Source organism: Trematomus bernacchii, unplaced genomic scaffold (assembly GCF_902827165.1).
Source record: "Trematomus bernacchii unplaced genomic scaffold, fTreBer1.1, whole genome shotgun sequence".
Lineage (NCBI taxonomy): Eukaryota > Metazoa > Chordata > Actinopteri > Perciformes > Nototheniidae > Trematomus > Trematomus bernacchii.
Window position 1 is genome coordinate 4,538,375 of NW_022987973.1, and position 14,556 is coordinate 4,552,930.

Sequence of the window (14,556 nt, forward strand, 5' to 3'; positions counted from 1 at the left end):
AAAAGTTTTTGATGACTTAAAATCAGGAATAAGACACAAAGGTTTTACTTAAACAAAAATTATGCTGGGTATTTATTTTATTCAGCTAAATAAAGACCTGCATTATATGGACATTTTCTGTTACTAATATAAAAGGCACCCAGCAGTTTGAAATACAGTAAGACATTATTGAGACTCTAATCAAACCCTACACAAAACATCCACTCAAAATGTGCATACTGGAATGCAATTGTTCATGTGAACAATCCAGCAGCCTTTAATGACTATATGGTATACATTACTGGCAGTTTTGGTTGTTTTATAATTAATTTAATTATTTATAGTTTAAGAAAAATAGATACGATAACATTTTTACCACTGCAGTTCATACTCTTCTATAAATATATCGTCTATATTTGTGCTTGTTGGCAAATGTTAGCCCAGCACAGGTAACTAAGATGCTAAAAACAGCAGACTCACAGAGGCGCTGTCAAGGCTCTGGACTTTTGTTTAATCTTTGAAAAAACTGGCATTGGCTTGTCTGTAGTAATCTCTGGAGCCTCCAGAGTTTGAAACTTCTGCCACTGACACCATAAAAGCTAATTACAGTCCAATTATAATTTGCATGTTCACCAAACTGGAGGGGGATGCAGTCACATATAATTACTAGTTGTTATTTTAAATGACAGATTTCTTTCATTAGGTTCTTTGAAGCACTTTAATTTGAAATAAAGTAAATCTGCTGGGAGCAATCGGTATTTTCTGTGAGAGTTCACACACAGTCACACACACAATCTGCTCTTTTGTCTTCCACATAATTAGATAATCAATTCAAGGCTCACCAAAGAACATTTTAGAACAATAGATGCTGTGAAGCAGAAAGATGTTAGATTGTGCACATAAAAACACTTCTTCTGTTACGCTGTCTATTTTATGGTTTCTATTTCAAGTCTTCAGGTTTCATTGTTGCCATACATTTTGTGAAACTGAATGATGTTGATAAGAGTATAGCAGAAGAGGCTGGACAACAGGTAGAACTATGTTTGTATCCTTCATTGAGGCTAGAAAAACAATTTCAAGCATTCGCAAATAAAGGTCAACAAACCTTCAATTACATGGGAAGATTTACAATAGATACAATTATAACTATTAAGAAGCAAGAACCGGTTCACAACTGGAACCGGTTCTCGCTTCTTAATAGTTATAATTGTTACGTTTCAGATTTTTCCATGTGTCTGAATTGAGGTTATCGGTTCCTTTTATCAGCCGGCATGTCTTTCTGACGGTTGCAGTCTCCACGACTGGAAGCATCATTTGGCAGACATTAAACACCATGTTTAGATCCAGAGATAATAAATCAGCTGCTTTGAAGTTGAACACCACAGAAAACTGATCAGGAATCAATAACCAAAACAATTAACAAACAAACTGATAAGCAGAATGTACAATGGCATTGGTATTAATAAAATGTTATCGATGCCCATTCATAATTATGCCACAATTTAGTTAAATGTTTTGACAAAGAAACTGTAGTTTTGTCCCTATATCGATGGCAGCATTACTTTTCTTGTGTTTAAATAGAAGTGTACAGTGGCGGCCGGCCCATAGGGGCGCTAGGGGCGCTAGGAGCGCCGCCCCCCCTCTTCCCACATTAAAAAAAAAAAAAAAAAAAAAAAAAAGATATACCGTAATTTTCGGACTATAAGCCGCGACTTTTTTCCCATTTTTCGACCCTGCGGCTTATATAACGGTGCGGCTAATCTATGGATTTTTATAGCTCCGACGACTTGCTCTGAAAACACGGAGGAGCAAAACAACAAACGAGTGAAACAAAGCGTATATTAAAGCCCGGGAAATATACCCGTTTTGACGCTGTTTCAGGAGCGCCTCTAACATTGTTTTGAAGGCCTGTTGCTAGCGGGGGATGCTAGCGGGGGATGCTAGCGGGGGATCCTCGGGCTAGCCCTGTAGACACCGGGCCGAGAGAGCGCAAGGGACCGGGACAGGAGCTCCGCGGGATAACGACCAGGTTTGACTGACCCTGCCAGTCCTATCTTATAACACAAAGAAGACGTAACCTCTCCTAAGTTTGAAAGTTGAAAAGTTTGTGTGTCTGAAACGCTATGTGATACAGTACAGTTTACACAGCACAGTACATGTTCTGTAGCTACTATTGCACTAAATGGTAACACTTGAATACGTTATGCAAATATGCAACTTGTTTGTTGAAATGTTAATAAATGGGAGCTTCCTCAAACAGCCATCTCTTTCCCGACAATCCCCTCTGTGCACGAACCCTTAGATATGGTAATTAAACATTAAAACACCTGCGGCTTATAGTCCAGTGCGGCTTATATATGTACACATCATTCAATTTAGCTGCTGCGGCTTATATTCAGGTGCGCTTTATAGTGCGAAAATTACGGTATATATATATTTAAAAAATATATTTTTTATTTTTATTTTTATTTTTAATAAACAAGGTAAATATTATATAATTGGTATCAGTAAAATGTATAATCTATAATAAAATCTCGTTTAAAATTGTGTTACGATGTCTAAAGTTACTGATAAGTCACATGTTTCCTGCCTGGCCTTGCCCGTGTATCATTACTCCCTCTCGTCTGGGCGCTATGCACAGCGCCCAGACGAGAATGCAGCAAGTGCAGCAGAAGCCAACTGTTGCTATCTTTAAACTATGCCGCCGAAACATTTCAGCCAATCAGCGTCGTCAAATCTGATGGTCACAGGGCTCCTACGTGAGCGCCCGGTGCAGTCTGTGAGTTGTTTGGACTCGTATCCAAGGAGACAAAACAGGAAGCTGTCATACACTCTGGAAGCTACCATTAGCAGCTAATGAAAACTCAGTTTTTGACATAAAAATTGAATTATGGATCATCAATCATTTTTCAAAGTGACAGACACATTGGATTAACCTACAGTATGGATTAACCTTCAACTGCGTTTTTCTCGTTTTTGATCAGAATTGTTATTCTGCAAAAGGTGAGCATATCTCTGTGTTTTGCTACCTAAAGCTACGTCGTGTGATGTCTGTATTTGCTTCCCCTGTCGCGAGTTCTGATCGCTCAGTGATGATACTTATTTCTAGAATCTGTGCAATATCAGTTTGTTAGCACAGTTTATGCTGTAGAAACTATGTCCAGGACAAGGTGTTTGGAAGTTTTGGAAGATTCATAGCTAACCACACTGACGTTATGGAGGTATTGATCAGTCTTCTCATATTTTTAAGCCTCAAATTGTCCTTCCCCCCCCCCCCCCCCTCTAACATCACTAGAAGTCATAATTTAGGGGGTCTTTTCTAAAAAAAATGCCCCCTAGTATTGTTTGATCACCATTTCCACAGCCCCACCTAAAATATTTTCCACCAGCCGCCACTGGAAGTGTACATTGCTCAATTGCCATATTTGGTTTTGTACTACGGACATACAAGTAGTTTCAACAAGGAATGTATAGCTGCTAATGGATGCTAATTACAGCCCAGAAACAAGTGTCTGAACGTCTAGTTAATAACGATGCTAGTTTGTTTTATAACCCTTGGCTGCATGTTGAGATTTTCGTTTGAGCCACCAATTAAAAACTTAAACCAAGAAGCTACCTGCTAACTGAAGGATGTATTACATTCCCACTCATTTGCACTCATTTGCATGGAAATTAATTTTTTTATATTTGAACCTTCCTCCAAAAGGTCAGTTTCATTCAATTATAATTAACCCTTTCATTTTAGGACCACCATCTGGCAATTGTACTAATAGTTTTACTGATCTTAAAAGGTTCCCTATCATGCTCATTTTCAGGTTTCATAATTGTATTTTGTTCCTCTACTGTGTGATGTTTACATTCTTTAATGTTGAATAAGGTCTTTATTTGTATCATACTGCTTGTGCTGCAGCACCTCATTTCACCCTCTGTCTGAAACCAGAGCCCAGTCTGCTCTGATTGGTTAGCCGGTTAGCCGGCTCTGTTGTGATTGGTCAACTACTTGATTGATGTCCCGCCCCTTAGCATATCACAAACAATGTGTCGGAGCACTAGCCAATAGAAGTGCGAGTGTAACATAGTGATATCATTTTGTTACAGAAGTAAACAAAGGAGGTGTGTGGGAGAGAAACTCCCTCTGGACAAAACGTCAGTAAAGAGTTTAGTCAGACCTGAGCTCACTGCACAACGACAGAAACAACTGAATGAGACAGAAATGTATTCAGTCGAACATTATCTGAAAACTGTCCAGTCCTGTGTTTTGTGCCTTCCTTTCCCCATCTACAGTGTCACTTTAGCATACATCAAAGCTGCATTAAATTAAATTAGCATTTGGAAGCAGCTAATTATGCAATCAGTAACCACTTCTGTCACTGTTCTGGACATTATGAGAGTGAATACAAGTGTAAAAAGGGTCAGTTGACTAAATGATCTATATTATGGAAGAAACAAAGACATTTAGCACTCAGCCCTTAGGTTATCTATCCATGCCATTTTGGTTGTCTCTGAATGATCTGTCTGTGATATTTTTCTGCCAGTGGAAATGTATTTGTGGTGATAATCTCAACATCCTGCGATTATCACCCCTGCGTTTTTACTAAACGCAGAATAGCTTGGATGATAACTGACTGTTCACTCATAACACAGTCCATCCATCAGCAGCACAGGAGCTCACAGTGACACAGTCTGACAAAATGTACAAGTAGTACAAAATGTCACATTTCTATAAATCTCTTAGTAGTTTTCTTCATTGTGCATAGTTACTGTTGTCGTTTTCAATGAATGCTACGCTAAATGTTATATGGTCTAACTCTAATGCATGGCTAAACTTGTGTTACTACTCTTGATCTTAAATGTTGTGAGTGCCAAAAAGTTAACTGGCAAAATAAAAATTCAACATTTTCTTTTCCTTTAAATTAATACTGTAAATTAAAGTAGAACATGTTTACCCTGAATACATGACAACTAAGTTCAACAGCTAAGTCTATCACTATGAGCTTGAGGCAAATCTAAAATTAAAAAGGACCTCTTACACAGATTCAATTATAGCCAAATGGCACATGAGGAAATGTAAGACTGTAATGTGATGATCAGGCGGCTGAAGCAGTCAAGGCCAAACACCAATGGCTCATTTATAGTAACTTACATTTGTTTTAACCGTTATGTATATAGGGAGGGTCAAGAGAGTTTGAAATATGTGCCTTTCATGTGTACCAAGACATACCATAGAACATATAGAAATACATTTATACCTTTCAGGCCAATTTCTAATGTAGACCCATTAGGCTAGAATATACCTTACCCAGTAGCCAATACTAAAACAGCTGAACGTTAATAATAACTAACTAACTGTACTCGTGCCAATTTAAACACAGATTTGTTTTTTACAAAGAGGCATTAACAGGGAAACAAGTTAATATTGAGTTTACTGCGTTCTTGCCAAAAAACCTATACAATTGTGGGTACTGTAGAAAAACAAGTACGGACATCGCAGAGCACTGCAAACAAGTGAATGTTGAGCAGGATGTTGATCATGGTAATGTTTACCATCTATCTTAGTATAACATGTTTGTCATGCCTATATTTCACACACACACACACACACACACACACACACACACACACACACACACACACACACACACACACACACACACACACACACACACACACACACACACACACACACACACACACACACACACACACACACACACACACACACACACACACACACACACACACACACACACACACACACACACACACACACACACACACACACACACACACACACACACACACACACACACACACACACACACACACACACACACACACACACACACACACACACACACACACACACACTAATCTACCATAATGTCCTTTCCTTACATGTCCCTCTTGCTGCTGCCTGGCCTCACGCCAACTGTGTGCACACTCCACTTCAGTCAAAAGAGAGGGGGGTACTTAGAGCCATACACAGAGCATCTCTGCACCTCTGATCATCTTTACAGAGTGTCTTCTTGGTTTGTGTGAACAAATCTTAACCAAAATATCTGAGATGATATATTAACACAGGCAGTTCTGTTTATCAGCATGCACTTAGCTGAAGATGTCTTAATGAAAACATCAGGCATTAGGCCAGGTTAAGTTTTATTATATAACCTGGTACACTCTGCTAAAACAATTTCACAGTGCTAGTTTGCCTCGACTAACTGATGTGGGAGCAAACAGCACAGAGCTGAAGCTGAAGCTCTGAAAGCAAACAGGCATCAAGCTGCTGGAAAAATGTTTTACTCATTCATGAACTCTCCGCAAGTCTGTCATTTTGTCCTCAGGGAATTGGTGGTAAACAAGGATAATTCGTATAATACTGATTATGAAGTATCAACTAATTAAAGAGGACGGAAAATATAGGATTCATGGTTTCTTTAATAAATAAATAAAAATGATCCCGCTACATGGTTAAATTCTCAATTTGTTTTTTAGAAAGGCTTATTTTGTTTTCTACTGCCATAATACATTTCTCAATTCTGATCACTGTTGCTTAACAATTTCATGCAACTAATTAAAAGAAGAATAAAGTTAGATTTAAGACACATATGCAATACTAAGGATGAGAGTCAAACAGAAAGCCAACTAGATCATCAGTGGACCAAATCGAACTACTTAAACTGATATCTCTGAGCATTGACCTCCGGAGAATGAAAGCTCTGCTACTGACACGATACAGACTAATGAGAGCCCAATTACTAAATGACGTGGTCATATTTTTCAGTACAGTTTGTGTGTTTGTTTGTTTTTAGGCTGTGGTTGAGGAGTGGTCATCCCCTGAAGTCAACATGTTTAAGCATCTATGGCAGAGCCCATGGTGTGTGAGTGTGTGTGAATAGGCACTTTCACACCAAGTACTTTTCCCAGGAATAGTTCCCGGAACTTAGTTCCCCAGAAATCTTTAGTTCTAGTAGATCGCGTTCACACCGGAATAAGTCTGCCAGTAAACCCAAAGCAGAAGAAGAAGAAGTGACGTCAGCGGCTCCCTCAGGGACTTATTCCGGTGTGAACGCGATGAAGTGCAAACAACTTCACGGCGTATACTGCCACCCGAAGTCCCCGGCCGGAAGTCCCCGGAGTTGGGGACAGAAGCGCCGACACCTCCTCATCACTCCACCACTCCCATGTTTTCTTTTGTGTTGCCATAAGTTATTCTCTCTCCGTTGGTGCGCTGGGCTAATGCTAATGCTAATAATGCTAATGCGAGCAAATAAAATGGCGGCTTCAAAAAAGGTTTTCAGAGTTTTGCGGGGCGTGGTTTGCAATTCGCCCAGCCAATCAGAAATTGGAACCTTTTTCTCCCCAGGAAAGTACCTGCTCTCTAGCAGGGACTAAAAAGGGGTGAAAAGGTTCGCAAAAAAAAGTTCTAGTTCCAGGTCTTTTTGGTGTGAACGCAAAATCCCAGGAACTATCGGAACTATTCCTGGGAAAAGTACTCCGGTGTGAAAGCGCCTATAGTGCATCACTCCTGATTAGCACACTCTGTAAGACAACATTGGTGTGTGAATGCTGACTTTTGATATAAAAGCACTTTTAGTGGGTTCAAAGATTGGAAAAGCAATATATAAAAGCAGTCCATTTATTACTTTTTATAATTTGGCACGAGATTACAGTAAAACTACTTTCCAGATTGTTTTGAAACTTGGTATACAGTAAGGGTGCAGCGTGAACCAAGGGACAAGCCACGGCATTTTGGAGTGGATCCCGATAACAGAGCGAATGCCCACTTGTTTGTCTCTTACGGAAACAACCTTGGCTGAAAGTGTTTCCCAACCGACTGCATTTCTAGTTAAAGTCTGTATTTTCACCAGACTCTGGAGTTGACAGAGAAAAAATCATTCAGCATTGTTTTTGTAAATGACAGCTTTCTTTAATTCGTTTCTTGGAGGCATTTCTCTCTGATTTAAAAAAAGTGTAATCATCTAAATGATACACTCGTTTATCAAACATCAAATGACACTAAAATAATAATAATACTTGTTGCGTACATGACTTTTAGACTATTTTGAAGATAATTCAACTTTTGCGATCGTCATCAAGCAAACGGGGACATGTTTACCTGATTGATATTTAAAATCACGAAAGGTTGTTGGATTGTAGAGTCAGACTCTAATGATTCCCTCACATGACAATAGTTGTTGTTCACTCACTAAAGCACAAAGTTACAAATAACAGCACAACTAGAACTGCTGTGTGAACAAAAGGCAAAGATTGAGTTGAACTGAAGTCCTGTGTGTGCATGAGGTTTAGTGTGAATCAGTATGAGCACCGTTAAATAAATTGGCTCAATCAACACTCACTTTGTAAATACAGGTTAATAAAAGCAGACCTCATACAGCAGACTGAAGCTAAATCAAGCCTGAGGAACAAGAAGCTCAGACCACAGTAACAATAGCTTCAAAATGCAAAAAACAGCAGTTTCCTACAATACACATCGGGGTCAAACGTGGGATATTTCTTAGAGTGGTGCAGTGACGAGTCCTAAAACACGGAAGTGAGTTAACATTTTACCACTACCGGTTCCCTCGTCTCAGAGTCAATGGGATTTCTCCATAGGATTTTGGAAAATAGCTCGAAATAAGGTCTGTGGTTGACTCAAATTTAAGAGACGGATCACGTTTTGTTCTAGGACATTAAATACATCAGCAGTGACCCCACTGGTGATTTTTGAAGAGTTTACGTGTCTGAAAAACGATGGTTGTTAACAAGTGGCTGAATAGGACTACAGAAGTTGTCGAGGACGTTGTACGTCATTACACCGAACACGTAAACACTCCCGCTAAGTTTGTTTGCCCTGTTCTGCTTGAAAGCAAGTACCTGCGCTCTTGCAAACTGTAAAAAACAAACGCTTCAACTTGTACAATTTTGAATCTGTATTTTTGAATATCGATCTTAAGTTGGCGTGACGTTGAAGCTATAGTTCGTTTATAGTATAACGTTAGCATTTTGCTTCTGGCGATTAGATTTATGATTCGAAAAGGATAAAAGTAGGGTAGACATGTGGAGATTATCTGGCTGAACAAAACGTGCATTTATCAAACAGGTTCGTTTTCCACAGACCTTATTTCGAGCTATTTTCCAAAATCCTATGGAGAAATCCCATTGCTTTTTTGTCGAGGGAACCCATGCGCAGCTTATTTTATTATTATTATTTTCCTTTATGAATTAAAGCAGCCTCCCTGTCTGTGTCCTTGCGCTGTCCTCACATCCCCGGACCCCCAGACTCGGAGGAGCACAGGGATGTCAGTATTGTTTATGAAGCAGGGTATAGAAAGTACATTATTGAAATGAAAATACTATTTATTTACTTTTACAAACAGTGAGCAGCTGGGCAGCTGTAGCATATGTGTTGCACTTGCAGGACATGTGTTGGACACACAGACTGTGTGGTTGGACTCTGTCTCACAGGCAGGTTGCAGTGTAACATCAGAGGAGACTGGGCCAATTGTACATTCCCAATAAATCACTAACAGAGAACTCGGCCCCTGCCGTCGATATAGCTGACGGCTTTATCAGCGTTTGTCGTTTCCGTCACTGATTACAATAGCAGGAACAACGTGCAGTCAATAATAATATTTTAAATCCTAACAGATGCTTTATGAGACCTTACTGCAGATAAAAGTCGATGATTTTAATAAAAGAGCCCCATTTGAAATTTGCGTGTGTTAAACATTTCCTGAAGGATGAGGCTTTATGAACAAAGCTGCTTTTTATTCTCGACTGTATCACGCAGAGATAAAGCGCATTCCTCAGGGACAGCGTGTGGTGAAGTGTCTAATTGACTGAATCAACAAGCTGTAGGAGCAGAGTAAATATAACTCGTTAATCTGTGTCACCTCTCCTGTCAAGGCAGCATTCATTCTCCATAATAAACCCGTTACTCCCCATCACTCTCTCCCGCTCTCACCATGAATAACCGCTTCAGAAATGTCTCACAGAACAAACAAGTGATTTTCTTTATACGCTAGGAGTTGTGTCAATCAGCCACCTGTCTGCACAAATATACAATCAGTCATGTTGTCCATGAGAGGGAGCAGCTGCAGTGTTCAGTTATGTTGCACGAAAAAAGCTTTATTCTTAAAACAAATTACATAACAAGCCATCATAGTAGCTTGTTTCAGTTACAACAAAGATATTTTAAAACATTAGTATTATAACAAGAAATATTTTTAAGTTACTGCCTTTAGTTAGTCAGTTAGACAACAATCCTTTGCAGTTTAAGAAGTGTGACGTCAGGCTGCCAACGCTCTCTGTAAACAATCAAATTGTTACCCTATAAGGCAGGTGTGTCAAACTCAATTTTACCGATGGCCACACTGGGACATAAGAATCACATCAAGAGGCAGACGCACATAGTTTGCTGCTAATATAAATGTAAAACGTCCTCCACAGAAAGCCTGAAATAGTCGCTTTGCTTTAATAGCATTTAGTCCGTGTCATTTAAGTAAGCCAACTCACAAAGGCATTTTTCACAGCCTGAATATGACTAGTCAATGGTTTTGTGGGACATTGAAGTATAATAAAAACATGTCCCCTAGCATAGTCTTCTAGCATGCAATCCCATGCACTCAAAACTTTGATATAAGATACACTTTGCAGTCCAGCATGACTCACATGGAGCCTAGACCTAAATAAGATGCATCAAATAATGCATTAAAAAAAACAAGTCCTCATCTCTGTACACGCCGTTTAGGGTCCTGCATCAATGTCGGCATGCTATTCACATTAAGACTTTTTTCCAGCCCCTCATCTGCTCCTTGATGCAAGTTAATCAAGTCTTCTTCAGCTACAACTAGGCAAGCCAAGAACGTATTAAGAACCAAATTGTATAGGAGGGTCGGATCAAAAGGCCTGATTTGGCATGCAGGCGTTAGGTTTGACACATGTGCAATAAGGTATTAATGTAGAGTTGCCTCTACTGCTTTTTGGTTGAGCATTTCTTTACTGATGAATTCATCCAGAGGTTGGACAAAGACTTACGCTCTTTTGGACACACTTAAAAAAGTAAACTTCTGTATTTTTTAAGGGCGTATATCCAGGGGTTAAGTTGGGATTTGATATGTGGGGGGGCTCTGTGTGGAGGTGCGAGAGGGGGGCGGAGGTCGAGGATCTCATTATTTGACCTTAAGGGATATACACTGTGGCCCTAAAGCAACTGCTCCATTATCTGTATCAAATGCACACATTGATGCCACCAAATGTCACAATAAAAATAGAAAGTACTACAAATAAACTGGAATTCATTTACATCTTAAATTATTAATATATATATACACAAAAAAAGGTTTACAAATATCCAACCTTCAAATTACTTTTTTAAATCAACACTGCTCTGCACACTTGCTAAAGAACATTTGTGTGGAAATCTCAATTCATTTGTAGGGCTGCGTGAGTATGGCCAAAAGTATGGGAGTAAATCTCACTGTAAACTATTTAATCATCACCAAATTCTGTGTTATTATGACCGATCATAACTCATTTACAACACATTTAGCATGGTGTACAGGGCCGGTTTTTGGCATAGGCGGTCGCCGAGGGCGCCAGATCTGGGGAGGGAAATCTTTTTTGACTGTTTGCGCTTTTCCTAATTTTCGGCCTTGATGTAACAACATTCATAATTAAGTAAAGGTAACACCCTTTTCACCCCGGTTACACTTTTCATTTGCCCTGACGGGCGCTGTAAGTGATGAAAGTGGGGGGTGTTGGCTTATCAGGCGTCCGCAGCTCACAGCTAAAGTGGGCGTGGGATCGAGCGAGAGAGATAAATGCAATTTATGTAAACAAATATTTCCAAGGCACTCCTTTATAATTATTTGGTTAAACAGGTTTGAAATCATTTCAATGTATACTATAGGACAGTAAACCAAAAATATCATTTAAAACTGGAGAGATAAAAAAATATGCATTAATAAATGTTAACTAGGTAAAACAAGATATGAATGAACAACAAAAATAAAATAAGTTACATTAATTTGTTATTGGCTATGGTAGGTTATTGGTTATGGATATATTCACATATTTGGTTATTAAAATGTAAACCGATCTGGCCAGCTAAAATCTCGCCTAGGGCAGCAAATTGGTTAGAACCGGCCCTGATGGTGTAGGAAACGGGCTCCGTGTTACAAGACGGGTCGGGGGTTTGGCGGTACCGCTGCAGACTCACACACACTCTCTCTCTCTCTGTACGAAGGAGCCGCGGTGCTGCAGCTCCTGATCGGAGCAGAGACACACGTTCACTAAGCTGAAAAACTATATCCTGTCACAGAGATCTGCTATTTTAAAGTAAAGTCAACACATATCGACCCTAAATAAAGTCTATATTAAGAACGAGAGATGTTTTAACATATGGCTTAAACAAATGACAAATGAGCGAGGGTGATGACGTCAGAGCATCGTCCTATGTGCCGGGGCTGAGCCCCGGACAGCCCCGGCCCAATTTAACCCCTGCGTATATCTATATATATGATGACTGGGACAACACTTTTTGGAAGTAGTCCAGTTCAGAGGGAGATCTCTTTAGACAGCAGCTGTTAAATGAGCTGCGATGTAATCAAATTGGGCCATTCTGGATCACCAATCTCTTCCACTAAAAGCGTTTTATTTGCCACCGACAGGCTCAGATTGTTTATATACATTTTTGACAACATAATGGAAAAGATCTGCAAGAAATCCTCTGGTTTAAATCATTTGTGAATATGAAAACTATAGTAATGTTGAATGTCCAGAGACAGTGATAAACTGTTTTGAATTGCTCAGCTGGATTTTGAAGATGCTGTCCTGTGCTTGTTTAGAAATAATGTTTAATGTACTTTCTTTTCATGACATTGCAAACTTCAGTGTCTAGATGCAGTATCATTGTGTTTAAAAACCTAACAAATCCTCTGTTCTGAGCTCTTTTGCTACAGTAAGTTCACTAATTTTAATGAGCTTGCGAGTTGACCCTCAGAGGTTTAAATTAAATTTACAGAAAGAACAGCTTTGACTTTTGTCTTTGTACTTAAAATACTGAAATTGCCTCAACAAAAGTTGAGAAATAAAACGTTTTTTATCAAAGTATTTCAAAAAAGACTTGTGACACAATACTGAAAGGCAATAATCAAATATGGAGATAAGAGTTTGTTGGACACTTAATTAGATGCAAATAAAGATAAAGCCATTCTTTATGTCTTTCAACCTTCATTTAAGCACAACTAATCTCACCTTTACTGTTGGCTACTCTATGTCATCGTTTTTTTTTCATTTCACTTGAGCAGCAGACTAATAGTCAATGATTAAAAGGTTACGTTAAGCCCAAAAACATTTGATGGGTCCCTTACCGACAGCAGTTGTTTCATGTTACATTTTTAACATATGTATTCATTTTCTTATAAGATTATAAGTTGTTTGTGAAACACAAATAAGCCTCATCTTAACTCACACCCACCATGCGACTGACCGCAGTTTAATCACAACAATCTAAGCCACACTATTCAAGTCTGAAGAGTTGATACTATCAGTTACAAGAAAGTTCAAGAAGATGCAGAAAAAATATATGAAAACCTCCCTGAATATACCTGAATGCAATGCTACCATGCAGATTATGTTGAACAAATACAATTACTGGACCAACTCTGTTATTTGGAACAAAATCCCTCCGTTATTGAACTTCCTTATGTACTGAAAACTTTGTTGCTGATGTGTCATCTGGCGGCCCACACATGACTTACAGTATGTCCGGCCACAGCAGCTTCTGGAATCTCCCATAAAGAAAATAAAAATGAATATACTGTTCCTCTTTCTCTTTATCTGCTCAAGTAATGGATTTTAGTACAAGTTTGAGGTACTTGTACTTTACTTCTACTTCACTACAATTCAGAGGTAAAATGTGTACTTTTACTCCACTACATTTATGTAATACCCTTAGTTACTTTGCAGATCTTGACAAATGATGTGAAATATAAACACCTAAATTAGACTTTAGTTACACCTGAAGTAAATTCACAAGCTTCCCAGCTGAATACAAAGTAATTAAAACAACCTGCACCTGTACCAGCTGTGATAAACACATTGATGCATCAATAATTATAATCAAAATATATATATATATATTATTCTGAAATGTACCAATCTGCATAATGAGTACTTTAGGTATATTCAGATGCTTACACTTTTGTACTTTTACTTTAGTAACATTTTGATTGCAGGACTTTTACTTGTAACAGAGTATTCCTACACTCTGGTGCTTCTACTTTTACTTAAAGGTCCCATGTCATGGCCATTTCTACTGATCATAATTCCATTGTTGAGGTCTACTAGAATAGATTTACATTGTTCCAAAATCACATTGGTTTCTCATATAGCATCTCTGTATAGTATGTGTATTCACTCTCTGTCCTAAACGGCTTGTTGGAGCTCCTGCCCCCCCCCCCCCTCCCTATAGAAAGGCGAAGTCCCTCCCCTTCCGGTGGACCTCCATGGGACCTTATTTGGGAAAAATTATGTATTGAAGTCAATGGAGAGAGAAAGATTATCTTTCGATCC

The 14,556-nt window shown here is 38.9% G+C and overlaps 1 protein-coding gene across 1 annotated transcript in view; it reads right to left on the reverse strand.

The window, feature by feature from the left end:
• The window catches only part of tspan15 (tetraspanin 15), a 40,817-nt gene that overhangs the window by 22,267 nt on the left and 3,994 nt on the right, over positions 1–14,556 (reverse strand). The gene's annotated exons all lie outside the window — the stretch shown is intronic.